Here is a 26,476-nt window from a genome sequence, read left to right as displayed (position 1 = left end):
CAGAGTCTGTAAGTATATAATCTCTGGGACGGAGATAAACTCAAGGAATTGTCTTTTCTAGTGAGACATACCATCTCTAGTGAGATAGCTGTCTTCAGTGGTGGGGAAGAGAGGGATTTGGAAATGATTCACGCATTGGGGAGGAGATGAGAAAAGGGACTCTTCAGAGTGCTACATTTGGTTGTGACTCTGAGTTGTTCTCCTTGAATTCTGAATGTCTGATAGAGCCAGGAAGCTGTGCCATTCTGGAGATTGGCTGTGTGGGGGTGGGTTTGGCTTCAAGGCAGGCCAGGAGTCTGGGTCTGTGGTAGTCAGGCTTAGGCTGACTGTATCTGAAGGCACTGTCAATTAACAATGAAGCATCATTGAGAATATGATTTAGATACATGGCAAACTAACCAATTTTCTGTGAGCGTGTATTGTATGCTTGGGTTATGCCCAGTCATCACTGGAACCAAGTGAAGCCTGGCCCACAGGGACCCCTGGAGCTGTAGGAACTGGCAGGCACCAGGATGGGTTGGAAGCTTGAGTTCGTGAGAGCCTGGTGCCTTGAAAGCTTCTGGGACCTCAATAGCGGGTACAGGGTTCCTGGTGAAGCCACGCACACACTTCTCTCTCCTTCCACAGGGAGGATTTCTCTCTCTGAATTGGTCTGTCCCATCTTGGGGGAAGTTATGATAGTGAATCTTACCTTTCTTAACCTGCTTACTATCGCTTTTCCTGTTTTTGTGCCTCACCCAAGTGCTATAATCCCTTACCTAGAAACTTTAGTTCTTGCGGACGTATTTTTCTGCATGGCTACCTGTTGAAATTGATTTGGGGAGGGCGGGGGTCAGAGAAACAAGTGCCATCATTTTTCTAACTTCACTCTCCAAATGATTAGCAGCCTTGCTTACAGATCAAGTAAATGGATCCCACCCAGAGAGGTGTGAGATTTTGCCAAAGTCCTACAACCAGTACCTAGTAGAGTCAGGCTTTATAACCAAATCTCACTCCAGCACCATGCTTATTCTTTATGTAACATCAGACTTCATGATGGAAAACTGAATACTCGTTTGCTGAGAGATTTTTTTGTTTGAATTAGAAATGGATGTTGAATTTTCTGTCTATTGAAATGATCATATAGTTTGTTTCTTTGTGAATATTATAGATTACATTTAAAAATATGATAAATTACATTGATGGATTTCCAAATGATAAAAAAAAAAAACACCTTACGTTTCCAGAGTAAGTAAATCCCACATGGTCATGATGCATTATCTTTTTTTTTCTTTCTACATATTGTTGGATTTGATGTGTTAAAATTTTGTTGCGAATTTTTTGCATCTATGTTCCTGAGAGATTCTGATCTGTAGTTTTCTTGTAATGCTTTTGTCTGTTTTTATTATCAGGATTAATTCTGGCCTCGCAACGTAAATTTGCCCTCGCAAAATATTTCCTTCCTTTCCCAGTTTCTAACAGTTTGGGTAGAATTAGCAGTATCTCTTCCTTAATTATTTGATAGAATTCACCAGTGAAAAAACCTGGGCTCGGAGCTTTCCCTGTAGGAAGGTTTAACTACCAATTTAATTGTCTGATAGATACAAGGCTATTCAGATTATAGCTTGTGTGTTTCAAGGAATTTGGCCATTTCATGTAGGTTATAAAATTTACTGGCAAAAAATTGTTCATAACATTCTATAATTAGTCTTTTAATACCCATGGAAATTTAGAAATTATAGCGATCTCTCTCTCATTCTTGATTTTGGCAGTTTGCCTCTCTCTCTCTCTCTCTGTCTCTCTCTCTCTTTCGGATCAATCTGGCTCAAAGGTTATGTAATTTATTTACTTTCTCAATCCAGTCAACTTTGGTTTCATCTGTTTTCACTATTGTTACCCGTTTCATTGTGTTCTGTTGGGATCTTTATTATTTCTTTTCTTTGGCTAACTGGATTTAGTTCACTCCTCTTTTTCCTGGATTTTTAAGGTAGTAGCTGAGGTTATTGTTTTGAGATTTTTCTTATAAGCATTCCCCCTAACTACTGCTTTAGTGGCTTACCAATTTTTGATAAATTGAGTTTTCATTTTCATTCAGTTCAAAATATATTCTAATTTCCCTTTTGTTTTCTTCTTTGACTTATGGATTCTTTATGGCTACTTATTTAATGTTACTTATGTTCCAAATATTGGGGATTTTACAGACCTCTTTTTGTATGGATGTCACTATATATCAAAGAACATAATTTTTATGACTTTAATCATTTTAAATTTATTGAGACTGGCTTTATGGACCAGAATCTGTTCTGTCATTATTTTCAGCATCCACTTTAAAACTCTTAAGGACTGAGAACAAACTAAGGGTAGATTGGGGGGGTGGGGGGTAGGGGAAAATGGGTGATGGGCAGGGAGGAGGGCACTTTTTGGGATGAACACTGGGTGTTGTATGGAAACCAATTTGACAATAAATTATATTAAAAAATAAATAAAAGGCCAGGGGCGCCTGGGTGGCTCAGTCGGTTGAGCATCCGACTTCAGCTCAGGTCACGATCTCGCGGTCCGTGAGTTTGAGCCCCGCGTCGGGCTCTGGGCTGATGGCTCAGAGCCTGGAGCCTGCTTCCGATTCTGTGTCTCCCTCTCTCTCTGCCCCTCCCCCATTCATGCTCTGTCTCTGTCTCAAAAATAAATAAAACGTTAAAAAAAAGTTAAAAAATAAATAAAAAAAATCTTTGATCAAATGTAAAAAAATAAATTCCATTTAGTTATCAAAAATAAAATAAAATAAAATATATTTCTTGTAGGCAACATATATTTAGGTTTTTTGTATATATTTTTTAAATCCAATTTGACACTGTTACCTTTAAATTGGGGTATTTGGACCATTCATATTTAATGTGATTTTCTTTTTTTGGTCAGGTTTAGTTTTGTCATCTTGCTACTTATTTTCTGTTGTCCCATCTTCTCTTTTTTTCTTTTTTTGGATTGGGTATTTTTATGATTCCTTTTTATCTCCTTTGTTGACTTATTAACTATATATCTTTTTTTTTATTTTAGTGGTTACTTTAGTGTTTATATATGCATAGTCAGCATATCATGATATACCTTCAAAGCTATTATACCACTATATATATAGTATAGGAACCTTATAATAGTATACTTTTATTTCTCCTCTCCTAGCCTTTATTGTATTGACATACATTTTGCATATATATATGCATGCTATATTCTATAACATGTCATTATTTTTCCCTAAAGAATAATTATATTTAAAGACATTTAAATAATAAGAAAAGTAATTTTATTTTTTTAAGAAAAAAATAATTTTATATATTTACCCATGTAGTTACCATTTTTGCTGCTCATCATTCCTTCACATACATATTTTAATCTAATTTCATTGTCCTTCCTAAAGGATGTCCTTTTCTATTTCTTACCTTTCAGATCTGTTAGTGATAGATTCTTTCTGCTTCTGCTTTTGTAAGTTGTTATTGCTGGATATAGAATTCTAGATTGACATGTTTTTCTTTTAGTAATTTAAAACTGTTGCTTCTCTGTCTTGCTTACATTGTTTGCATTGAGAAATCTGCTTTTATTCCTACCTTTGACCCCCTGTATATACATACCATTTTTGTCCTGTGGATGCTTCTAAGATCTTCTCTTTAGTCCAAGTTTTGAGCAATTTTATTATTTTATTGTGCTTGAGGTTCATTGAGCTTCTTGAATATGTGGGTTTATAGTTCTATCATGTTTGGAGATTTGGGGGCCATTATTTTTTTTTTTATATTTTTTTTCTTCCTGACCATCTTTATTCTCCTTCAGTGACTCTAATTTTGTGTGTTTTTGGCCATGTGAAGTGATTCTATTTTTATTTATTTTTTTAATTCTTTGTTTAATTTTGAATGGATCTTCAATACCTTCTGCAAAGTCTAACCTATTTTTGACCCCATCTGGTAAATTTTTCATCTCAGACATTATAATTTTCATCTTTAAAAGTTCAGTTTGGGTCTTGTTAATATATCACACACTTTAACATTTTTGACATATGGAATAGAGTTATAATTGTTTTAATGTCTTTATATGCTAATTCTAATGTCTGAGTCAGTTTAAATGGATTGGTTTCTTTCCTCATTATGGGTTGCATTTTCCTGCTTCTTTACATGCCAGGTAATTTTTGATTGGATGCCAGACATTTTTATTTTTGCCTTGTTGGTGCTGGATATTTTTGTATTCCTATATTTTTTAACTCTGTTCTGGGACACAGTTAAGTTACTTGGAAATAGTTCTATTCTTTTGAGTCTCACTTTTAAGATTTGCTAGCTGGAACTGGAGCAGTGTTTAGTCTAGGGCTAATTATTCCTTACTACTGAGGCAAGATTCTTCTATGTGCTCCACACAATGGCCTATGAATTATGAGATTTTCCAGTATGGCTGGTAGGAACAGCCACTATTTTTGGCCCCTATATGAACACTTGGCAGCGTTCCATCTAATCCTCTTGAGGTAGTAGTTTCCTCACCTACATTCATTAGTCATTACTGTGGTGAGTGTTGAAATGGGATCCTCCACAGATCTCTTCAATTTTCTCTTTGTGTAGCTCTCCTCTCTCCATTCTTTTATCCCTGTAGTCATTTTTGATCTCTTCAGACTGAGAACTGGGTCTTCTCAGTGCAGGGAATCTTGCAGGCCTCCCTCTCACTGCACAGTGATCTGGAAACTCTCTAAAGGCAGTAATCTGGAAAATTTTAAGGGCTCACATAATTTGTTTTCAATTTCAATCTTTCAAGATCTCTGGCCTTTGTTGCTGAGTTCCAGTTTGAACATTTGTTTTATACTCTTTCTTTTCCTTTTTTAATTTCTTTATGTTTCAGGCAGCTGGGGAAATTAATCCTAGTGGCTGTCCATCTGGTCCAGAAATGAAAATACAAGATTCTTCCTTCTGTTTGTCTAGGAACCAATGCTCTGATCCAAGAATTTATTTTCTTTCTTTCTTTCTTTTGTTCTTTCTTTCTTTCTTTCTTTCTTTTATATACATGAAGCTTACTTGTTTTTAGTTAATGGTCTGAGGTCACCCCACACAGATATCACCCCTTCTTCTTCCTGCTGTCACTCAGAAGTTTGAAGGTAATGACATAGCTACTTCCATCTTTATACGTTCTTCTAATCCTTTCTTGTGTGACTTGACTTTCATTATCCCCATTGTTCAGCTCTTGAATTTTTTAGTGGGTAGCTGTCTACAAAGAAGAAGATAATGACTTATTTCTGTATAATTTGGAATCCTCCCATAGTGCCTGACCCACATAGATTTTCAATGTTAATGAATTGAGTTGTTCATGGGTAGATATCAATATATGTATATGTGTATAGATATAGATATTTAGTCTTATGTAGCCCTAGAGACTAGCTGAGTATATAATAAGCCTTCTAAAATGTATCATGGTCAACTGATGCTATGGATGATTGGGGGATATCTGAAGCAAAAACTGTTTTGTTTTGTTTTGTTTTGTTTTGTTTTGTTTTGTTTTGCCTCTATGTCATCTTTACCATGTCTCAACCATCTCGAAACTTCACCTGGCTCAAATTTAAATATTCCAGCTCATCTGATTGAGTTTTATCTTAGAGGATAGAAGCCTAATGAAGGAGTATGGACTTTGGAAAACTTAGCTTCTGCTTTCAGTTTCCACCACTTTGCACTGAGAAATCTAGGGCCAGTCATAATCTTTTCTAGGTCTCAGTTTCCTTATCCATGGAATGGGAAAAATAACAATCACTGAACATGCTACCTTCAAGATCGAAGGTAGTAAAGTTCTTGGGACAGAGTAGGTACTAGTAAATTTTAGTTGCTTCTCATTTCCATGAATTAAAAACAATGAAAGGAAAATTAAATGTTCAGAAGAAAACAACAAAGTAAGGTGTAAGACTTGTTTTGGATGGAGAGTTAGGATTACTCACACACTTGGCCAGGTGAGGCCAGAATAAGGAAATGCGGGTTTTCTCCTTTGATCTCTGGATTTTCACCAACAGCTGAGTCCAGTGCTGGAATTATTTATTTGCAAGCTCACGAATGTGTGTGCACTGATATACATGCGTACGGACTCTTTCTCTCTTGCCCTCTCTCTGTCCCTCTTTTACACACACAAACACACCACACTTTATTACTGCCATCTGTTCCATATCTTTTTGAACTATCTGTTGAAATGCTCACGCTCCTTCCCTGTCTCCTTCCCCTGCCCCTCTCCCCTGGGTTTGGCACTCTCTTTGTTTCTTTCAGAGAAGCCATTGCTCTGTCGGTTCTGGGACTCTATTGGGAAAGCCAAACATAAGTCGCCTCCTGTTCCAGTTGTTTTGAGCAGAAACGGGGCTTGTTTTGGGGAGTGGCTAAATTCCCCACACACTAACCTGTCATCGATATTAAAAACAGACGTCTGGTTCTTTCGCGTGGCCTCACCAGAGAAATTGGCACGGGTTTCAGCCTTTTGGGCAGGAGGGTAGGAATACGAAGTGGGGGCTGAGGCACAAGCAGATTTAATAAAGTCAAATTCCTTGATTGACTTATGGAGGAATAGGTGAGGAAAGGGTAGGGACTTGACTGGAAGTGGCACGTAGGATGAGCTAGTAGTCGAGCTGGAGATAAAATGGGAGGGACTCTGGTTTCTTTCCCTGCTTTCCCTGCCAATTCCAGTCATCTTTCCACCAGTCCATATTACCTCTAGTAGGCTGTGCTGTGCTGAGGCAGATGGAAATTTGGGCATAGAAGGTGTCTGTTTGGGCATGATGAAGTATCGAGCCACCTGATGGCAGCTGGAGGGCTGTCACCTATAGGGAATGTAGACCTTTAGAATCATCACTACTTTGTCTATTTTCATATATGTCAGCTTCTGTGAACCCCAGAAGTTCAGAGTATAAGGACCTTAAGCATCAGTCCAGCTCCCTCATTATAAGGGTCAGAAGAATGAAGACAAGAAGGGGAAGGGTCTCACTCAGTGTCATAATCTCCCACCACACCCCCCTGAACTTGCCTAGGTTATCTGCTGGATTTTTTTTAACCTTCTAAAAATCAGAAACTTCTCTCTCTTTCCATGGGCTTTCCAACTTTAACTTGTTTGATTCAGGCCTTGGCCCCCACAGAGGCAGTAGGGCCTTTACACCATTCCCCCAGCCTCCTCATGGAAAGCAACAACATCTGGAGCTGGTCAGTGCCCTTTGCTGTCCTGGCATCTGGGAGCCTGCTGGGCTGCTCCCCAGCTGATCAGTACCAGGCTCCCCTTCTGCCAACTCTCAGCTTTTGTGTGTGTTTCCTCCTTTCTTTTTCCTTTCCTGACTCTCTCCCTCCCTCTTTCTCTTTCTTTTTCTCCCTCTGTGTGTGTTTCCTCTTGATATCTTTCTGTCTCTTCCTTTGTCTTTTTCACTTCATGTCCTCTTCTGTCTGTGTCTTGCACCATCTTTTCTTGTGTTTGTCTCCCTTAACTGGCTTAGGTATAAACTGCTCATATAAATTCCTCTAGATCTGGGTCACGAATGATGTCTAGAATGATGAGAAGATGCCTCCACCACCCCACCCCCATTCGATATCTTCTTTCTCCCAATTTCCATTAAGTTTCTATTAAATCTAATCTACAACCGAAAGACAACCCCTCTCTCCCCCACACACACCATCCTATCTTAGACCTTAGACTGAAGACCTTCTCAGGTGAAGGCAAGCAGTTATAGAGGTCAATTTGTGTGGGGGGATAACTGAAGGCAAGGGACAACATGGCCCCAATTTCCCTAGGAGCTGAGAGGATGGTAGCAGCAACATCTGTGATAGAACTGTTGAAAAAATACTGTGGAGATTACTCAGAGCTTCTCAAGCAGCGTAGGCCATGGCTCAGCCATACTCTTTGAGAAGCTAGAGGGGCCCTTATCTGCCTGCCGTCTGCCTGCTCTGGACCAGCTTGAGAGAGGTGATGTCATTGGAGACTGGGCCTCACTCCCTCAGCTAGAGTGGAGGAGAGGAGGGGGGATGAAGAAAATATGTTTTACAGGGTGAGGTACAAACCGACATGACTGAAAACATCTGGAACTGATATTAGATCCTCAGAAAACATTTCTGTCACTACAGCTGCTCTTCGGATGAGAGGTTTCCAAAAGTGAAGTACTTCCAAAGGGAAAAGGTACTTGGAGGGTCTTAATTCTCTCCATTCCTGCATGCCACCCAGCCTGCTTTCTACCCAGCCCACTTTCTGTATCAGAGTTTTTTCTTTTCTTTTTCTTTCTTCTTCTTTTTTTTTTTAACAGTTCATAAAGCACATTAACTTATCCCATTAATGTATATGGAGCTCTTACTGTGGTCCAGATATTGCAGAACATGCTGGGCATCGGAGAGTAATAAAACAGGCATGATTCTTGCCCATATGGATCCTGTACTTGACTAGGAGAGAGAGAGAACATAGCAAGAAATTACCCTCTAGCGTGATAGGTGTGGACATAATTCAGATACTGTTAAGAGCACAGAATAGAGGCTTCTAACTCAGGCCCATGGTGTCAGTAAAGGCTACCTAGAGGAAGTGAGGGAGCTGTTCAAGATTCCGGTTTTAGTAATTAATCATACTGATCAACCCCTCTTATTCAAGACTATGAGCCCTCCCATGTGGAGCTCACCCTCTGGCTGAAAAGACTGCTCTTCAAGTCTCACTTCTTCCCTGCTGCTTGTACATACAGTCACACTGCTGGAGAAAAGCACACAGTTGAGAGTATTTGGCACCAGTATATCATCAGTCACCAGTGTCATCTGGATGCTTCACCACCAGGCAATCCTACTAGACTTCTCCTGTCATTTACTTTCTTCTCCATCATCTTTCAATTGATGACACCCTATCCTTCCCCACCTCTCTCAGCAGATGGGCTTGTCCCTCATTCACAGAGAAGATAACATAGGGAGTAGTTCAACCTCCATCTGTGACAATTTTAAGTCTCTGTGCCCCTTTCTGCGTATTTTTCCACTTCCCTGATGATACAATGTAGGAGGTGCTCTTCCTCTCTAGAGTTAGTCCTTTTAATTGTTTTAATGTTTATTTATTTGAGAGAGAGAGAGACAGAGACAGAGAATGAGCAGGGGAGGGGCAGAGAGAGAGACAGAGACACAGAATCCAAAGCAGGCTCTAGGCTCCCAGCTGTCAGCACAGAGCCTGACACAGGGCTCGAACTCATGAACCACGAGATCATGACCTGAGCCGAAGTTGGACGTTTAACCAATGAGCCACCCAGGCGCACCTAGAGTTAGTCCCCTTATTCACACTGCTCTCATGTCCTCCTAAATTCTTAGGAAACTTTACATATTAATTATATCCCTGTATTTTGTATCTTCAGTCTCTCCTTCGGTAGATTATTTTTACCATAATTTAAATATTCTTGTAGGTTTTTCTTCTTAAAGAAACAAAACACTCCATTTTCTACTATCAGTATGTCTCTTCTTAATAAACACACTTTTGAAAGTAGAATCTACAGTGGTTGACCCCATTTCTTCACTTTCCACTCCTTCCTCACCTCACTTTGCTTGACTCTGTCTCCTGCAACCACCATGTTGCTGACATGAATCATTTTCTCTGCAAATGTCTGTGACTTCCATGTGGTACTAAATCCAATGATTTTTTTTTTAATTTTTTGTCATAAATTTACTTGATATCTTCATTCGTTCTATGGGGTTGACCATTCTCTTCTGAAACCTTTGCTTTTCTTGCTTTCTTTGACCATACTGTCCTGGGTTTCCACTAGCCTGTCTGACTCCAACTCAGCCTCCCTTCCTGGGTCCTCCAGTTTGCTCTTTAAATCTTAGAGTCCTTAGGTCTTGGTCTTCTATCTTCTCTTCTTTTCTTTTTTTTTTTTTTTTGTTTTTGTTTTAAAGTTTATTTTTTGAGGTGGAGGAGGACAGAGGGCCCGAAATGGGCTCCATACTGACAGCAGCGGAGAGCCCGATGTGGGGCTCAAACTCACAAACCATGAAATCATTGCCGGAGCCTAAGTCACATGCTTAAGCCACCCAGGCACCCTTTCTATCTACTCTTAATGTAAACTGTCTCTGGGCTCCCACGTGCACTCCGATAGTTAAAATCAACACATTCGCTGCTCTTATGTTTGCATTTCCATCTCATGCTTCTGAGCTCTCTACCCATATCTAGCTGAATAAAAAAAAGGCATGTGCAGTGTGGTGTCTCACAAACAATCCAAACTCAACACATCCCAAACTGAACTTGTTACCATCTCCACACACATACGCCCCTGCCCAAGTGTTAGTTTATTCTCTGTAAATGGTACCACTATAAATTGAGTTCCTTGAAGAAAACCCTCCAAGGTATAACTCTTTTCTCTTATTTATCCTCATATTCAATCTATAACCAAGTTATTTAGCTTCGATCTCCATCGCCTCTTTCTCTGCCAGAGAAAAAGAAGTATTATTGAAGGTATAATCGACACATAACACTATCTCTTGTTGTTCTCTTTTTTTCATATTGCCTAGTGTAAGCCACAATTATCTCTTGCAGCTACCTTCTAATTAGTTTTCATATTAGCCACGTTTTGTCCCTTTCAGTTCTCAGTTCTAAAGGCAGAGCTACCCTTCAAAATACAGCTCTTGATCATATCCAGGACCTAGCACAGTGCCTGGCATATCATGGACGCTCAATTAATAGTTGATGAATAGATATCTGATTTATAATATTACTCTCCTGACTTAAACCTTTTAAGAGCTTCCCATAACTCTTCTAACTGAATAAAAAAATTTTTGACATGGCCTATAAGGTTATGAATAATTGTTCTTGCCTTCTTCTCCAGTCTTCTATCTATTCTTGATATCTCCAATTTTCTTTCCCACTGGGGTCTATACACTCAGGTCTCAGCTTAAATGTCACTTCTCTAAATCCTTAGATTATATTTGGCCCTTTCATTGATTATGTGAACTTTTAGCATTTAATACTCCCTTGGTAGCACTTATTACAATTATAATGAATGGATTTTGATTGGGGGTTGGGGGAGATGGGCTTAACATTTGCCTTTCTCACTAGAATATTAACTCCTCCTAAGTAGAATTATGTTCCTCTTTTTTATCACTTCATCCCCAGTGTCTAGTAAAATGTCAGGCATATGGTAGGCACCTAATAAAGGCCCTGAAGTGTGAGCAAGAAATAGTGAGACCATGTGAAGGTTGAGGGGAAGATGAATAAGGAGAGTATCCCAGATAGAGAGAGGGAAAAGCATGTGCAGTGGCCTTAAGGAATAAAAGGGTGATGTGGCTGGAGATTAAATTTTGATTGGTAGATTTAAAAGAGAAGAGACCATAGAAGGGGTGAAGTTATGGTGAGCTGTTTAAGGCATGTTAAAGAATGCACGTTTTATTGCCTTGGCTGCTAGTCAATGGAAGATGAGTTGAAGCATCTTTGAATCTAGTATTTCATTTTATCCACAAATTCGTCCTTCCAAGTAGGGAATTATTATCTCCATTTAAAGGTGAGAGAATTGAAGATCAGGCTTGCGAAGTTGATAGTCAAAAGTCCAACTTCTGAGAAGAGTGGGGTCAAAAATTGAATTTTGGTATCTGATTATTTAATCTACGTTTCTTTCCATTTCTGACTGCTGGTGTATGCTAGTCAGAGGCAAGAAGCCCCTGGCTCTGGGGATCAAGAACAATGGCTGAATGGTTTCTCTACAGAACTTCATTGTCCTAAGGATTCTGTGTGGGCATCAAGGAGTTGACTGAGTGACCCAATTTATAGGACTAAGGTTCATCTTTTATTGCCCACCTGGAGGGATAGTTGACATGGGACTGAGCAGAGGCATCCAAAGAGATTGCCTAAAGATGAAAGGAAAAGATGAGGAAAAGAGTGTAGCTATAAGTACCTCTGTACCCCCATCAGACTTGGGGAGGGGGTAGTAAGGAGGATTTCCCTCTAAGGCATTATTTGTTGACTTTAAAAAAAATCTTACTTCTGGGGCGCCTGGGTGGCTCAGTTGGTTGAGCGTCTGGCTTCGGCTTAGGTCATGATCTCATGGTTTGTGAGTTTGATCCCTGTGTCTGTGCTGAGAGCTCAGCGCCTGGAGCCTGTTTCGGATTCTGTGTCTCCCTTTCTCTCTGCCCCTTCCCCCGCTTGTGCGCTCTCTCTCTCTCTCTCTCTCTCTCTCTCTCTCTCTCTCTTTCTCTCTCTCTCAAAAATAAATAAACATTAAAAAAATAATTTAAAAAAAAACCTTCCTTCTCCATTATACCTCAAATCTTTCTTCCTCACTGAGGCCACTCTAGATACTTCCAGTATAACTTCCTCATCAGGCTTCTCTACCTCTTCTTGTCTTCCCCTATATTCAGTTTTACTGGTGCTGCCAGAGTCTTATCTGTCTATGCCAGTGTTCCCCAAAACACAGTCTCTAAAGGTGAATATGTTAAGGAAAAAAGAAAACAAAACAAAACCCAAACTAAACATTGGTACTTCTCAACACTGTTGTGAGCAGCAAATGAAATTCTGTATGATGTATGTGAGATGCCTGGTGCGTGGAGGATATAAAATAATTACTCATCCCTTTTCTTTTCTCTTTAGCATCCCCTTTGAAAATATACACAATACTCTTCCTTATCTGAAATACTTGGCCTTAAACTAGAAGTAGCAATTGGCTACATAGCGTTTTTTAATATTTGGATAAGTTGCCATCATTTGAAATCTGGAATGTTTTCCCATGAAAACTTGGATTCCTGGCTTCTGTTGAAAAAAGAGTAGGTTCTGGCAAGCTGGGGCGTAATCCCACATGGCAGCAGTGGACAGGATTGCTAAGTAGCAGCTCCCCACTGTAGAGAATGTGCGTAAGCTTTAGTTTGCGAAAGTGCCCCGTCTTCCAGTTTGTCTGACGTCTGACCGAACTGCATGAATTTGTATTATCTGCTTTACCCATTAGATATTTGATTGTGTCTTCCCTAACCCAGGCCAGGGACACAGAGCATCTTCCCTTCAGAGTTTTGAATTAATCATGTCTTGGAATATTCTAGCCTACTCTTTGCCTGTATCGTAACAAAGGCGGGGGGTAGGGTGGGCGTTGAGCTGATTATTAATAATAATAGCAGAAATGTCCTATAAAAATATCTTCAATTTTTGAATGTTTGCTCTGTGCCCCTGATGAGGGAGCGTGGGGCAAGCTGAGGGCAAAGTACAGGCTAACAGTACCCTCCCCTCCCTCCCTGCTCCCCCACCTCCACCAAGGTGGGATGTGTGTGATATTCCTCTAACAGTCCTGGCTGCCCAAGAGCAGGGGAAAGGAAAGAAAGTAAGTGGTTGACTGATTGAGATCGCAGTCACGCAGGCCAGGAGTGTCCTTCAGTTTACAGATAACTTAGTAAACTGCAAGAAAAAGGCAATCTCATCCACAGTCTAATCTCCAGAAACCTATAGACTCTGTTTCCTGGAGCCCTGATATCACCCTCATCAAAATTTAAGGGGGTTTATGTACTTGCCCTGGTGATGTGGGAAACAAGGCAAATGAAAAATTAAGTTCCCTTACTACTTACAACCCATTGACAAGTCTTTGAAATAGGCAGAGTGACCTTCCTCTAGAAGCCCAGCTGCCTCGATGTTGACACTTTGCTAGGGGCAAAAGGGAATCTTCTCAATCCCAGGCGGCTCTTTCTGCCCATGGGTCCTGTCCCTGTGCCTTAATAAAATCATCTTTTTGCACCAAAGACATCTTCAAGAATTTTTTTCCTGGCCGTCGGCTCCAGACCCCAGCATTACCCCAAAACGCCATCACCCCACAAGACTTCTAGCTCTGTGAGGATCTCCGTCTAGTTCATCACTGTATTTGTCTGTCCTGTCCTAGCGTAGGTTCACAGCAGAAACCTAATGGGTAACCATTAAAGGAGTACACTGAATGAAAGAAGTAGAAGTGCTGTGCTAAACTCTATGTTCACCATAATTCTTTGATGAAGTTATTATTGTTATTCTCATTTTCACAAAAGCCTGAACTGTGGCTTTTGTCTCTTTCTCATTAACTTTACTTTGTTGTCTTTTCCGGTGTCTCCCTGCCTGGTACTAAGACTCCTTCACCACCATACTTCAGCTGATAGATGATCAACTAGGAGTAGCCCCACTAGGTCACATGCTTCTAGAATCCTAAAATATACTTACAAGATCTTTATAGATTCAATTCAGATGAGGAAACTGAATTCCAGAAGTCAAGGAACTTTCTTTTAGTCTCCTGGTGAGTAGATTTGGATCTCTCTGCTCCCAGCCATGCATGGATTCTCCCCCGCCCCCCGCCAGGTGTGAAAAGGTAATTTTATTAAAGCATGGGGAAAGGACCCAGGCAGAAAGAGCTGTCCAGAGATTGTGAGGAGAGACTGATTATATACTTGGGAGTTGGGGAGGTAAAGTCAGTGAGATTTTCCAAAGGGATTTTCCTATGCTAAAGAAGACTCATCAGATTCTGGAGGCCTAGCCATTGTCATTGTCCAACTAAGGTTGTTTTCCCCTCTAGCAAAGCATTAACATTAAGATACTGGGGAGTTCCTGGAGAAATGTTGTACTCCACCTGCCTCAAGTATTTGTCAATGGGCAGCAGGTTAAAAGGAAATTTAATCTCGTCTACATTTCCTCCAGAGTTTCCCACATCATTCCCCCCTGAACAGTTTTGACCCTTAAATCTTAAAGGTTGCTGAGGGTGGAAGGTCTTCTCTTCTATAACTTCTTCTTGCTGAATAGGGGTGTAGAGATGCCCCTACCTATGGACCAACATTGGTCAGTTGAGGTATGTATATATAGGAGTTACCAAAGGCCAAGGCAGCCAATCCCAGGTAGAAACATGTATGAACCTCCTTGAGTAGAAAAGATCATCTATCAGCTGGAAGTCATGGTTGTGAAGGAGTCTTGGCACCAGTCAGGGAGACACCGGAAATAAGACAACAAAATAAGGTTAATATTATGAGAAAGAGAAACCTAAATAAAAGACCTTTGATAGCTAGAATTTTCCTCAACTCTTTTGTTGTCTCCTGAAGAGAAATTTGAGGTCTTCCACAGGTTCACAGGAGTAAGAAGGCATGTCAGCAGGCATACTAGAATCCTGTGAGGAAGATACAGGTTTAATTCTTTATTTCTTTTTTTTTTAATTTTTTAATATTTATCTATAAGAGAGAGAGAGAAGGAACAGGGGAGGGGCAGAGAGAGAGGGAGACACAGAATCCGAAGCAGGCTCCAGGCTCTGAGCTGTCAGCACAGAGCCCAACATAGGGCTCAAACCTATGAACTTCAAGATCATGATCTGAGCCAAAGTCAGAAGCTTAACCAAATGAGCCACCCAGGCACCCCGGTTAATTCTTGAAACATGAATCCATGAGGAATGTCCTTCTAATTTTACTGCAGTGAGAGTACATAATATGACCCGGTAGAGGTCCTTCCATTTAGGAGTTAAATTTCCTGATGTATTAGACTTCCAATCCTTTAAATAAACCAGGTCTCCTGGGTTTATATGGGGTGGGTTGCTAGCAACTGTCAGATCAGATTTAGGGAGGATATAGTTTGCATATTCATTTAGAGATGTAGGAATTAACCGAGCCTCAAGTGAATAATTTAATAAAGCTCTATAGCCTGTATCTATTGATAGGTCTACAGTGAGAAAAGCCTTTTTATATACACTTGTTGGGGGAATCCAACCCATTTTCCGGTTGTTTAAATAGTCATCTGCCTATGGGGTCCTGTTATCCCCACGGAATAACAACCAAGAAGATTTTCTATACATGAGCTATTTCTCTGAAGTTTACCTCAAGTTGCCCAGCTTAGCCAACATTTAAAGACAGAACTAGAATTTAACATCTGCAAAGATGTGTTATTATTGAACATAATTTTTCTCTATAATTACCCTCATTTCCAGTGATAGCCAAATCAAGACTAATCCTTTTTGAAAAGTCCAATTTTAACAAACTTGGCCTAATTATTTACTTAGCTTAACAAAAGTAGTTCTTGATCAATATAGATCTTTAAAAAATTTTTTTTTAATGTTCTATTTATTTTTGAGACAGAGACAGAGCATGAGCAGGGGAGGGGCAGAGAGAAAGGGAGACAAAGCAGGCTCCAGGCTCTGAGCTGTTAGCACAGAGCCCGATGTGGGGCTCGAACTCCCAAACTGTGAGATCATGACCTGAGCCAAAGTCGGATGCTTAACCGACTGAACCACCCAGGTGCCCCAATATAGATCTTTTAAAATTTGCTTTGCTAGAACTTTTTATAAGGAATCGAGATTGAACTTTTAGTAGCCTCTCTAGGCCAGTAGCCATGCCAAGTACTTGCCATAAGACATGCCTGCAATACCTGTTGATTTGGGCTAATTCCTCTTCATGAGGTCCCCAAAGTATCCTGTGGTTTCTGCACCTGCCAGGAAGTGACATTTTTACTTACTTGGTAAGGAAGACTCTGAGTACTCTCTAAGCAAGATATTAGACCAACATTTCCAAGGGGCTTTATTGGCTTCATGCTTCATAAAGTCAACTTTAGTTCTTTAAAGCTGTATGGTCATCTCTGAGACTATACATGTCTCTCAAATATGATGTTCCAGTCAAAGCCTGGGTAAGATCACCAGTATTTCCAGTGGTGTCCTATTATAAGGAGAGCAGGTTCTTATTGAACTTATGCAAATAGGTATGATTGCCATGGAAGAAAGAACACTCCCAGACTTTGTCATTTTCAGAAGGTTCAGGTAGAGAGAAAAGCTAAATGCTTCAGTTTGTTCACAGAGCAATACTTTGCCCTATTACTATATATCATGGATATATTAAGAGAAAGTTCCCTGAATCTGGAAGAGCAAATATTAGAGATTAGAGAACCAGCATTAATTCTTCTACCATGTGTCCTTAGAAGTATTCAGGCTTGGATTTGCCCACCAGTTCCATCCCCAGTATTCATAAACTTCCTCCCATTGACTTTCCTTTTCCTAAGTCATCTTATCATGCCTCTCAAGGGAAAGATTTGGGGTACATTCCTGAAGTCATGTAAGATGAGATCAAGGAGTTGTGTTCATTGGACCCCAAACTCCCCAGGGAGATCTCAGTTGCCCTGCCCTGAGCTGGCCTCGCCTAGCCAGGTGGGGAAAGGTAAGGGTGGAGTACTCTGGAAAGAGGGAATTTGGTTATTAACTAACAATGAATATGGGCTTGTAAAAGAACAATTATGGGCCCTGTTGTAATTTCTCTTTAATCCATAATTACTAGGTTTCTCTCCAGCTCATCTTTGCAGACAGTTGACCCATTTAAAGGCCTCAGGTACAGCTGACATCAGTGATGTAAGCCAGCTTTCCAACACATAAGAGTTCCCTGGTAATACTCACTCCATGATTCTAAATTACCTTTTAGAATCACAGGAAATCTTGAAGGAACTGTAGAGATCACAGACAAACTTCTACCCAGTTCCCCTGCCTCCACCCCTGCCCAGTTCTCTCCTCTTTCACTCAATCATACAGATGAGGAGTAAGAGTCAGAAGAGAAGTGACTCCACTGAGATCATTCATAGTTCATGAATGTAATTCCAGAGGCCTTAGACCTCATATCAAGAATCCTAGAATAATTTGTGCTGTCAGCACTAACCATTCAAGTGCCAAAGAGTTGGGTCACAATACCTTTGGATTTGGGCTCACTCATTATTTCAGACCCCTGGGCAGAAGTCATCCTTTAGAAGAAGTCTGAGTTCTGGAGAGCATAGCCTTCAAGAAGGGAGCATACCATTTCCAAAGGCCAGAAAAGATGGAAGTCATTCATTCTAGTAGGCAAGAAAACAAATTCCCTTATACAGCCATCCTTGAGAGGTATTTCCTTTATATTTGGAAAAGAGAACAACACAACACAAACTCTTTCCCTTCTTGAGTTGGCTTTGAGGTAACTGATGACTAACTTAGCATGGAAGGGCAGAACCGCCCTAGTCATCTTTCTTATCCTCAGTCACACCAAGCTGGTTTCTTCACACCTACTTTCCTCTGCCTAGAATGTTCTTTCCCCAGTTGTTTGAATTGTTGGTTGTTTCATCCCATTGTCCTCTTCACTTAGAGGCCTCCTGACCACCCAAATATAAAGTTCCTTCTCTGTCACCCCTTGCCACATCCTCCAGTATTACTGTCCTCACATCACTTGCCATTTTCTGAAATAATTTTACTTATTTATTTATTTTTGCCTATTTATTTTTGGTTCCCCTGCTCCTGAATGTAGGCCCTATAAGATTGGGGACCTCACCTTGACTGTCTCAGTCTATGCTATATTCCTAGTATCAAAAATGTAAATTATGCTGGTATCAAAAGCCCTGAAACAAGGCAGGGAAACTACTTCTATCCAGTTTAAAGGGAATTAAAGCAAGAATGAAGCAAGACGAGTGGCATTTGTGAAGCACCTTTTCTATACCAGGAATTTTGTAAGCAGTGTGGAAAGTGCAAAGCTAATTTAAAGGAAAGGGGAGAGGGGTGGCTCATTTGGTTGAACATCAGACTCTTGATTTCAGCTTAGGTCATGATCCCAGGGTCATGGGATGGAGCCCTTAAGATCCTCTCTCTTCTTCTGCACCTCTCTCCAATTAGTGCACGTGCTTTTGCTCTCTCACTCTCCCTTAAAAAAAAAAAAAGGAAAGGGGAGAGAACTAGCAATGATTGAGCATTTATATACTAAGGACTTACTTAATCATCAGAATTGTTCTGAAAAATAGTTATTATTATCTTTATAGCACAAATGGGAAATCAAGGTTTGGGAGCAGAGTCACTTGCCTAGGAACTAATTGTTATTAAGTGATAGAGCTAAGATTTGAATCTGATTTTTTCTCATTCAGAAGTCCATGTTCTTTATCCCTACTCTTGATAGCTTCCAAGGAATCCCTGAAAGGGGAAGAACGATGATGATGGTAATGGTGACGATGATGATTTTAATGGAAGAAAGGAAAGGAATATATAGTGAAAGAGAAATAAACATTTTTTAATTACAGATATGGAGGAGGACTGAGCATTATTTTCAAGGCAGAAATCTTGGCACAACTTAAGCTCTGATCATACCCTGCCTGGGCCAGGATCTATAGGTTACCATGTTTTCTGCATTGGGTACACATGTTCTGTCATCATGAGTGTGATAAGTTACGCCTTAGGAAAATCAGATCTGGCTATTCAGTAGCTGAACCTCTCAGGGGAGTCTTGGACCCGCATCATAAAGAGACAAGGGGGTATTGAAAATGAGATCCAGTGAATACACTCAACTAAATGAACCTAAAGTGATGGAGCAAAATCAAATGGCAGTGAGATTGTATTCTTCTAATGTTTCTCACCTAGAATTAGCTACATAGACAACTGCCTCAATGATTATGTTTGTAAGTAGGGCTTTTTTTTATAGGCTAAGTTGACACTAGCGGCTCATATTTTTAAAATTTATTTCTTGCTCACATAATTATGGATTATATATTGCATGCCATAGGTGGTTCCAGGCACTGGGGAAATGTTAGAGACAGTTAGTTGTATTGCCCAATTGTAATTCAGAGAGAGGACATGTATTCATCTTGTTTTTTGTTTTGTTTTATTTTTCATTTTGATTTAACCTAAAAACAGACACCGAGCAAGGATTAGGAGCAGGTAATTTACTTAGTAGGTACACACAGGAAGCAGTTATGATGGAGCTTGGGTAGTACCACCAGAAAGAGAGAAAGCCAATACAGGGGTGTGTTCACAAGGTTCTTATTGAGGTAATATGGGCTCTAGTCCACCGGCACCTCCTGAGGAGGAAACAAATGCCTCCCATAATCACTGCCAGAATTGAGGATGCAAAGTAGGAGTATGTCTGCTCTGGCTTCCTACCTGTGTTTGAAGATTTCTATTCGTTACATTTCTGGGCCATGTTTACCCCTCTGAGCTGATGCCGGGCATCAGCCAGCTAAGGCCCCCCAGGGCAGGAAGCAGAAAGACGCATCTGGCCTGTGCTGGAGGTAGAGCAGCATAAGGGGAGTCTGAGCTCGCGCTGGAACTGTCTACTGCAGTTGAGGCTGAAATCAGAGGCTAGGGATGTGTGATGATGCCTAAGGATTGTCTTACATACTCATTCAGAAAAATCTGTATATTGGACAACTGCATATGTCAATCATATTGCTATATCAGTGAGTACTATCTTCTTTCTTGGAGTGCTCAATCTGGGGTGAGAGAAATGAAAAATGGACAACTATGTGATAATATGGTAAAAACAAAATGTAACTAAATAGATAAACTTACAGTGGAAGAAAGATTGGTTCTGGTTGGGGAACTGGTGATCAAGGAGGCCATCATGAAGATAGTGGCCATTGACCTCAGCCTGGAAGTGGTAGAGATGAATGAGAGGAAATCCAGATGAGGAAAGAGTGGAAACCAACAAAGACATGAAGATGAAAAAGAAAGGAGGACCATGAGAACATAAAGGAGACGGAAGTTTGTGGTCAGGTGGATAAGTGCCTTAAAGGCCAGGCTGGTATTTGGACTATTCTCTGGTCAGTGGGGAGTGGTGGAGGGTATTTATGGGTCTACATTTTGATTGCAACACACCTTCTCACTCTCAGTTGAGAAGGGGTAGGTGCAGGTGAGGCATCATGGGTGGTTCTATTTTAGAGTGGGCCCCGCCAGTCTTGGCTAGTTAAGGTGTTGGCAGCAGAACTGAGGCTCTAATTTGGACAAGTGGGATGAAGGTAAAGATACAAAGCAGGTTAGCTCCCTCCAGACATTCTCTGCCTTTGACGTCCACATGGAGAATGGCATTAGCATTCTGTTCCACCAACCAGGACAGTTTGATAATTTTTATTAATGTGTGGCTTAGTTTCCTCAGCCTTCATCCATCAAACATTGCATCGCATCTTCAACAGCAGCCCACACCCAGTGCCTCAGAAGCCCATATATCATACCTCAAGTCAGGGAAGCAGACTCCCTTTTATCTGTCTTGCAAAAGCACAGATGTTTGGAATGCCAGTAAATGCACCCAGGCTTCTCTGGGGCGCAAGCACAGCTTCTCCCCGGATGACCTCTTTGGAATTCTCATTCCTGGTGCATTCTGGACAGACAGGCTTCTCTTTTGTTCCTTTAGAGTTGGCTCTGCCTCACTCTTCCAGCCCATGCGTCATGGGCAGCACACTTATGCGGCCACATCTGCCTCGTCCCAGCTGTCTGACACTGTTTGCAAGGCAGATAGATATCCATCGGCATTTGAAAAATTTTATGCCTTGATATCCTGATGTATGGCTTATTTTTAGTCTTCTCTCATATTTCCCCTTTATCGGCTGCAGAAGGAAAGGAATATTGTGAAGGGCTGAATTTCAGGAGACATGATCTGACACTAAGTCCCTGTGTGATCGTGGGACTCCCCTCTATGGGCCTCATTTTCCCTGTCTTTAAAATGAGGTGGTTGAAACTGATCACTTCCGAGGCCTTTCTGTCTTTAAGGTTTTATGATTTCATGTCTCTAGGGTATTAAATGCATATACTGTCCTTTCTTTTATTCACTTTTGGCGGAGTACCTTTGTTTTTTGAAATTTCTACAGAAGTGTAACATTCATACACAAAAGCATACTAATCATAAGTGTACATCTGGATGAATTTTCACAAAGTGAATACAGTCCTGTTACCAATACCCAGATCAAGTAATGGGACGTTGCAAGCCTCCCAGAAGCCCACCTGTGCTTTCATTTAGGTATTTGCCCTTTCCTCAAGGATACGTTTCTATCCTGACTTTTTAAAAAAAGTTTGCTTATTTTTGAGAGAGAAAGAGACAGCATGTGTGTGTGCGCACAAGTTGGGGAGGGGCAGAGAGAGAGGGGAACAGAGGATCTGAAGCCGGCTCCGTGTTGACAGCAGAAGAGCCCAATGAAGGGCTCGAACTCTTGAACTGCGAGATCGTGACCTGAGCCGAACTGAGGCAGCCCTCTATTCTGACTTGTATTGTATTTATTTTATTTTTTATTTCTTAGTTTACAGACTAATTTTGCCTCTTTTGGGCTATATATAAAATACACAATATGCATTCTGTGTCTGGATTCTTTTGCTCATCATATTGTGCAGTCCATTCATATCGTTAGGAAGAGTTGTAGTTTATTTATCATTATTTGTTCTCAAGAGGAGCTGAGAACACATTTTAAAAGCTGGCAGAAGTTTTAGTATGTATAGACTGCAAGTTATGTTGGAGCTGAGCTTTTCTGTCTGAGAAAGTTCTTGTGAATGGTATGTCTTAAATATATGAGAGTAAGTCCGATTGGTAAACAGTGCTTACTCTGGGGCAAGGATTTAACTGGGGCATTTTGTGGCCTGAAAAAGGCTACCCTGTCAATGATGTTTAGTATGGAGCATTCAAGGGGAGCAACATGAAAATTTGATTTTAAATTGAGTTGCTGCTGGAAACAGATGGGTAGAAGATCCTGATCACTTTATCAAGTATAGATCCTCTAGGATGAGGTAATATTGTCTCAGCATGTAGGGGAACTCAGCGTGAGGGAGGAGGAAATCTGATTGGTGTCTCAAGCTAAAGTCACAGTAGGCACAGCCACGTTGGTACAGTGGGCATGACCTGAGCATGAGAAACGAGACTTAGTCCAAAGAGTTTTAGACTCAGGAGCCCAAGCCTGGACCTCTGTGGCTGAGGAGTGTGATGGTCCTCCCTTGGAGAACCACTGTGGTATGTGTTAGACTTTTCTAATGCCTTCCTCCTCACCATGACCTGGCATAGAGCCTCACAGAACTCCCATTTTCCAAAGTGGCCTTATGTGGCAGTGGCAGGAATTACAGGCAAAGAAGGACAGGGGGCCCACTGGGGACATGATGCTATTCCCCCTTCTCTCTTCGTAAGGCACCATAAAGCCTTGACTGAGGAAACCTCTAGAATTCTCTTATAATCCAGACACGAGAGAGGGTGGCCTCAAGGAGACACTGGACTTCTCAGCAATGTGTACATGTGGGTCTATGACTGCAATTATTCTAAGCATTGAAAGAAGTGTTTGCAGTCCAGTTGATGAAGTTGTCTACAGATCACGCATGCATGCATTCATTCAACAATTATTTATTGAGTTTCTTTTAACTGTCTATTCAGTATGCCTGGCACTTTTATAACTAATGTATCTTCAACTGCAATCTTTCCCTCCCTTCAGCATTCTTTCACTCCCCATTCTTCCTATCTTTCTTTTTTTTTTTTTTAAGGTTATTTATTTATTTTGAGAGAGAGAGGGGGAGAGAGAGAGAGAGAGAGCACACGCAACCATGAGCAGGGGAGGGGCAGAAAGAGAGATTGAGAGAGAGAGAGAGAGAGAGAGAGAGAGAGAGAGAGAATGAGAATCCCAATCAGCACAGGGGCTTGATCCCATGAACCTGTGATAACATGACTTGAGCCAAAATCAAGGGTTGGGCGCTTAACTGACTGAGCCACCCAGACACCCCCACCCCCCACATCTTTCTTAATGTAACCGGTAGGTTACCTATGGTTAGAAGTCTCTTTGTGGCTGCATCACTTTCAGTATGGCTGTTGATGAAGCATTTAGCAGGGAGAGCTATCATCCTGAGACACATTAAACACTGAATAGATATTTGCTAATTATCAGGATCATTTTATCACTGTAAAAGTATATGACCTTCTACCACATTCACTTCCCCAAATCAATTCTCTAGACCTCAGTTTTCTCACTAAAAGAAAAAGAAAATTATTATAATAGTTCATGTATAAGCTTCCTTATAGGTTTGCGTTTCCTAGATACCAGAAGAATATCTTTTCTTTTATCTTGCCTAAGTGTCTGTGACATAGGTTAGCCATCCATGTAAAGTGGAGAATCTAGCCATTTTTGAAAATCATTCAGGTATGAACTATGTACTTAAGATCCATGCATTTTATTGTGTGTAAATTCTATTCCTCAAAAAAACAAACAGTATGAGAGAGGGTCAGAGAAGGCTTTAGTAGAGCCCTTTGGCATAATAGTATTCAGTAGTAATCATGAAGTAGGAAGTGTATCATCCATTTTATTGACACCGAGATGCTCAGTAACATATCCAAGGTCAAGTGGTGGTCTTTTTAAATCATTGTTGTCCCAGAGCCTACTGCAATTATAACTAGTTCTACCTTTTCCATGAACTCTTTCCTCATTCTTACCTCAGGACCCATGACTGCTCTGGGTTCTAAGATATCTTTGCTCCAGAAACCCCTGGCTTAGGCACCATGTTGTCTGTTGCTCCTAACCCCCCCCCCCCCCCCCCGGCTGTACTCAATGAATAAACAGACTTTTGGTTCCTGAGGCTGTCAATTGGCCCCGTTTTATAAGTCCTAAATTTGCTGCTAAAGTGTTTTACAAGATACAACCAAACAAAAGCAAGCCTTTGAATAGAAGGTCACAGTTTTGGAAGGGCCTTTTGGGGTTTTAACACTAATGCTGGGCATTAAATTCATCTTAAGCAGAGCTGAGTTTTCCCTCTGGATTGGAGGGATGGGTATTCAATGACCAATGTCATTTGGGATCCTGGAAAGCAGAGGGTGGATATTTTTGGCATGGTTTATGCCCAGTGCCTCATTCTTCGGTTGACTCAGGTTTCTGGGTGGAGTTTTAATCTTGTAGTAAGACTCTGGACCTAGGACAACAGTCTGGCCAATTTCCCCTCAGGTCACTCTAAATGACAAAAAATACTGGTAACATTTCCACAGGCACCATTGGAAATGGAACCTTCAAACTCTTGTGTACATGGAAATACAATCACTTTTAGACGATAAGAATAAAAGGGAGATGCTGGGATGCTTGTCTAAAAGAGCCTGGGCATAGCCATGAGCATGTCCTGCCTTTGGGTCATGCCTGCCTTCTACTTTATAAAACCCTTTTTGTCCATTGCCTCATCAATTGCTTACAGTACTTCTATGATGGGGAGTATCCTGGGACTCCTTTTCTAGGTCTGAAAATGGAGACTCAGGGAAAGAGATGTAACCAAAGACACATAGGTGATAAGAGCTGCAGGAATACTAAGGAATCCTGCTTTTGCTGTCAACCCTCTACCCTGCAAGGACTTGGGGTTATCACAGTCAGTCATTTAAGCAACTCCTAGATGCTTATGTCATCACCTCTACCATATAAATGGGCAAACTGAAACCCGGGATGGTAGGGTGGCTGGTCCAAAATTAATTACATTGCTCAGGCCCTGGCAGGAGTTTTTCTGGATTGTTTAAAATTGAATCCATACCAAGGTGCCTCTTAGTAATCCTCCATATGGAAAGAATAATTTCCTCTAAAACTGGCCTTGAGAGCTGGATGTTCTGTAACTGTATCACTTTTTAACATGGCCAGTTGTTTTAGGAAAACAGGTTTCACCAGCTGTGAATTGGTAGCCTCTAGTAGATTAGTGGTTGCTGATGAATTAGAAGACTCTTTAACTTGAGAACATAGCTCCTTTCTGAACTCAAAGTCTCCTTTAAATTTCTTTTAAATTTTTAAAAATTTTTTTTTCAATGTTTTTATTTATTTTTGGGACAGAGAGAGACAGAGCATGAACGGGGGAGGGGCAGAGAGAGAGGGAGACACAGAATCGGAAACAGGCTCCAGGCTCTGAGCCATCTGCCCAGAGCCCGACGCGGGGCTCGAACTCACGGACCGCGAGATCGTGACCTGGCTGAAGTCGGACGCTTAACCGACTGCGCCACCCAGGCGCCCCTCAAAGTCTCTTTTAAGATTTTATCCATAGAGGTCTTATTCTTGAGACCAGTCATTAATTAGCCGAAGTCCAAAGACCTGCTCAGACTGATTACTGATCATTTACTGTGTAGGTCTGTATACCAGACACTGTTTTAAGGACATCAAATATATTTTCTCAAATCCTTGCCAATTCTGTGATCTATAAATTGTCACTGCCTTTTTTAAAGAAGAGAAAACTGGTGTTCAGCGAAGTAAAATCGCTTGTCCAGGGCAGAATTGGAAATTGAAAAAGGCCAGAGTCCCTGACCCTTTTGGTATACCAAACTGTCTTTCAGTTATTGAAACAGCAACCAAAGATGTTGGAAGGGACTTTAGATATTTCCCAAGTCAGCTTCCTATGAAATTCCAGGATGTTGCAAATGAAGGCTCAGAAGAGGAAAAGGATTCTTGATTAGGTAGAATTGTGCCATATTCTGCATTGGCCTAATCAAGTAGATTTTGGAGACTGGTACTTTCTTTTAGGATTCCCTGGGCCTGGGTATAAAGATCATCATTGATACTAGGCCAGTCATCCGAGGAGGAATCAGAAGGTACCTAGAGATTACTCAGGGATTCAGGGCAAGGGCAGAAGAGGCTTCTTCACTCTCATGGCTCTCCTAAAGCCTGGACCTTGACTTGAGCATTGTTTTAAGGACTGGAACATTGATTTTGGAGGGCCACACTACTCAAATTATCCTGGAAAGTTCACTGTAATGAATGACCCACCCATTTTTCTCCCTGTTCCTCTCCTTCTTCCTGAGTGAGACATAATCCTAGCAACTGGGCTATGTCACATTTCACTTTGTTTGGAGAGGATAAGATTTTCCCTACTCTAAATTGAGTGATT

At 40.9% G+C, this 26,476-nt stretch overlaps 1 protein-coding gene across 5 annotated transcripts in view; it reads left to right on the top strand.

The window, feature by feature from the left end:
- Positions 1–26,476, top strand: part of ASTN2 (astrotactin 2) — an 882,793-nt gene that overhangs the window by 730,217 nt on the left and 126,100 nt on the right. The window lies entirely within an intron of this gene.

The sequence above is a fragment of the Herpailurus yagouaroundi genome, unplaced genomic scaffold (assembly GCF_014898765.1).
Source record: "Herpailurus yagouaroundi ecotype Mexico unplaced genomic scaffold, PumYag 160, whole genome shotgun sequence".
Lineage (NCBI taxonomy): Eukaryota > Metazoa > Chordata > Mammalia > Carnivora > Felidae > Herpailurus > Herpailurus yagouaroundi.
The sequence above is the reverse complement of the archived record's forward strand: the minus strand, read 5'-3'. Positions and strand labels throughout refer to the sequence as shown.